The sequence below is a fragment of the Jatropha curcas genome, chromosome 6, assembly GCF_041381405.1.
Source record: "Jatropha curcas cultivar XTBG-Jc1 chromosome 6, XTBG_Jcur_1.0, whole genome shotgun sequence".
In the NCBI taxonomy this organism is placed as follows: domain Eukaryota; kingdom Viridiplantae; phylum Streptophyta; class Magnoliopsida; order Malpighiales; family Euphorbiaceae; genus Jatropha; species Jatropha curcas.
Genome location: NC_143156.1, coordinates 14,173,198 through 14,177,336, shown reverse-complemented (window position 1 = coordinate 14,177,336; position 4,139 = coordinate 14,173,198). Strand labels below are relative to the sequence as shown.

General features: G+C 28.9%; 1 long non-coding RNA gene across 3 annotated transcripts; it reads right to left on the bottom strand.

The window, feature by feature from the left end:
- Positions 1–584: 584 nt before the first annotated feature.
- LOC149495580 (uncharacterized) lies at positions 585–2,053 on the bottom strand. 3 transcript variants are annotated; one of them, XR_016321179.1, is made up of 2 exons: positions 926–2,053; positions 585–703 (listed from the first exon to the last, which is right to left on the bottom strand). It is a non-coding gene; the product is annotated as an uncharacterized LOC149495580 (long non-coding RNA). The 3 variants fall into 3 exon arrangements; XR_016321178.1 differs by having other exon boundaries at positions 585–700; XR_016321180.1 differs by having other exon boundaries at positions 585–695.
- Between the last annotated feature and the right edge of the window lie 2,086 nt (positions 2,054–4,139).

The window sequence follows — 4,139 nt, the reverse complement described above, 5'->3', positions numbered from 1 at the left end:
TCTAATTTACAACTCATACAATTTAATTTTAAGAGCTAAATTTTTTCTAGCCAATTAAAAATCAAATACTCAAATCTATAAACTCTTTCATTTTAGTAGAGATGCCATATAAGCACATATCAAAATATTCATGATTCTCCTTTATATATATATATATATATATATATATATATATATATATATATATATATATATATATATATATATAGAATGTTAAAAGAACATATCACAAATAAAATAAAATAAAACTAGCCAATACCCTAACCATTAATTAGTGATGTGAGGTTCCCATTAATTGGCAGCTTACATAGGTCCATGTCCATCTAGTTGGAATGGAAATTAGTTCAGATAAAATAAACTTATTGTTTGTAAATTGATTGTGATATCATTAATATGCGAGCTTTAAGCAATTTCATTGAGTAGTGGACATAAAATAAAACATCCAAGAAGCTAATAATTACTAATCTCCATTAGAATCCAACCATCAAAACAAAACACGATTTCAATCAGATCTAAAAGTTGTACACACAATAAAAAATTATTCATGAAGTAGAAAAAAAAAAAACAAGTAACAGATTTAGTACTAAGAAGGCAAGCAATAACCGGCTATTTCATTTCTTCTTTAGATTCATCAAACGGATATTGCTTTCTGGTAGAACCACTTGGGTTGTTTGTTTTGCGATCTTCATTTAGCTCTGATCTACTATGAAGAAGACATAATAATAAACATCACAATATTTACTTAATAGGGTTATAATTACATTGAATAAAAGTGTGAAAGATTATAATTCTTAGTGAAATGATTCCAGCATTATAAATAGATCTTCATAGAATCAAAATAAGATTACCGTATAGTTTTCTTCTAATCGAAGAAAACAATAATAATTACAGCTGAAACTAACAAAACAGGATAAAGAGGTCTTACACATGAGACATAATATCTACGTATTCTTACAAGGTCGACATAATGTTCCTTAACACTTTGCCGGACATAAGTAAGCGCCTCTACATGTCCTATCTTCTCCATCATCTTGATTTCCTCCTCCAACTTCTTAAATTTCTTCACAAGAGGCCTTCACCAAACAGCAATATAAATAATCAAAGCACAACTCACGATATTAAAACCCAAAACAAAATTTTGAAATGTATTCTCTAGACCCATATTTGCATAGCAATCACTACAACGGATTTATAACAAATCCAATTTGCAAGCCCAACTAGAACAAATAAACTGTAAGCATCAACCATGGAGTCACGAAGTATCATCTTCACTATCTTTCTTAATTCCAATATGGTCTCATTGGCCAAAGCTGATACTTCTCTGTCTCTCTCTCTTTCTGCAGTGGATTCCTCTATGAAATTGGGGATCTTGCTTGGATTTTCACATGGATTTTGGGGTTTTTCAGGATCAGAAGATGAATCTGAGCTTGAAAAATGTCTGGGTTTTTGAGTCTTTAAAAGGGTATTTGCTAAAGTTATCTCCTTTAGCTTCAAATCAGAAATTAGGGATGATGAAACAATCTGGGCTTTTCTGCTCTTGACCTAATAAAGTCATGATTTTTGGATTTTGCAGCGAAATTGAGAAAGCTGTGACTGAAATTTGTGGTTTTTTGTTGTGTTGGAGTCTGGCATTCAAATCTGTAAAAATTGGAATTGGGGTTTCCGGGTTTTGTCTGTTGAGTGAAACTGGAATTGGAGTAACGAGTGTAGGATTTAGGTTGGATGTTTTTGGCAACATAATTGGAGCAAAAGGGTTTTAAGAGTTTAAAGGAATACCTGTGCGGAATCATGAGAGAAACAGCGAGATCAATTCTAACTGAGAAGAAGAGAAGCAACACTTAAAAATTAGGGTTTTCATACATAATTTATGCCCATATTTATAAGTGAGCGCTAGGGCAGTGTATGGATTGAGCTTATTGATTTAAAATATCTAACCCATCAATGATTTTTTTATTCAATCTAATCTATTAAATGTATGACCTGCTGATTGGATTGCGCCGCATTAAAACGGATTATGTGCAAGCCAAATAAGAACAGTTATATTTGAGTCAATTTTAATTCATGGCATCATATGAAGTTTAGAGCTATGTCAATCAATAAGCCTTTTAAATTTTTGTGCTGAGTTTTTTTTTCCCTATTTGGAGTAGGGTTAAAAATGGTATTGATATTATTTTTTGCTTTTTCTTTTACTGAGATGTAAATTAGAATAATTTTAAATAATTTTCAAAATTAAAAGAGGCTAAGTTTGACAATTTATTTTATTTTATTTCCTTTTATTTTAATTTGTGATTATTACAGGCTAGGAATACTTATTATAGAAAAATGTTATTATTTTACAAAAAATATTATTTCATTCCATACAAAAATTTATATAAAAAAATTTATAATGTTATTATTTTTTGCTAAAAGTTATTCATCTACTCATATCATTCGAATGAATAACCTAATTGCTGCAAAAACTTGTAACCTATCATTTACTAACCTAAAAATTGTGACTTATTGTCACAATCCGTTTCCATGGACCAAACCGGCACTAAGCCCAGATAAGTTTAAGCCTTGAGATAAGTTTAAGGCCCCTGAGGTCTATAATAAGCCTGAATCACTAAAATTCAATTATACACGCATACTTTTAAAACAATACTTAAAAGTGGACGAATGAAAATATATAGAAAAAAAAGAAAAATTATATATATATATATATATATACTATATATATATATATATATATAATTAAAGATAAATACTTAGATATAGATTTTTTTAAGGAGATAGATATAGTTTTGTAAATTAAAAAAAAAAGAAGAAAGTCATAATTATCTAATTATATTTTTATTTAGACATTTCAATGATAATGGCATTTAAATAATTTAATAATCTAATTAACAATCAATCAGAAACTCAAGCCACCCAACAGACAGCCCATATGCTGGAGGTGTATTCTTGATATCCATACACTTCCCTCCTAATTAACCATTCAAGCTACCCAAAGTTTCTTTCAAGACAAAAGTTTATCATCCAAATATCAACAACAATGGTAGCATATGTCTTGACATTATTAAGGAAAAAATGTAGTCCTGCACTTACATTTTAGTGTCTGAGATTGCTCATGTCTATAAGACAGATAGAGCCAAGTATGAGACTACACATAGATCATGGACCTAGAAATATGTTATGGGCTAGAAGCAATTTACCAAGAAAAGCAAATATTACTTAAAATGAAAAAAAGAAAATGTTACTTAAAATGAGAAAAAAGCAGATGGATCTACTTGATTAACATGATTAACAGCAGGAGGGATCTGCACAACAATAAAATAATACATTCATAACTGACAGGCTTAAAATTGAAATGGTATTAGGTTCAAACCGTATACGAGTTCAGCATAATTCCAATGACATAAATAATTTGGATTAGAGAAGCATTTGTATTGCATTTAAATTAATATTGTTTTTGTCAGTGTTTATCTAAATAAAAATTAAATTTTAAACATTTTAAAAGATCTAATTATCTATATGTCGATTTAAAAAATTAATTTTTAAAAATATACATCCAATCAAATTGTAGAAAAACAAAAAGAAAATTTCAAAAATTTATAAAAAAAGAGAAATGCAATAGTGAATGAAGGGAGAAGTTTGAATCTTTTCTTTGTTTCAGGTTATATATATATATATATATATATACACACGCACTCAATTGTATTTTGAGAGTACTTGTTTTTAATTTTAATTGCTTAGGATGATTGAGGCTCATCAAGCTGAGTGGTATGATTAGGGTTTTGGTATATGAATTATCAAAAAATTTTTATTTTAGTGTTCCAAAGGAAAACGTTTTCAATCAAATGTCTAAACCTATTATAATTTTCAATCAAGTGTTGTCTGTTTATGTGACGGGCCAAACATACAAATAGGATATGGATAGTTGTCCCATGATAGAAAAGATTAATGACATGCATGAAAATGCTGATGTGGCAAATAATGATGTGTTTAGTGCCAACATCACAAAAACTGCTAACTCTGATTACCACTCCCACCATCACCAAAAAAAAAAAAAAAAAAAAAAAGAAGAAGAAAAGAAAAAGAAAATAAATTAAACATGTTCTTGCTCATATTCATATCCTCGTACGCACAGTACAAAAGCAAAT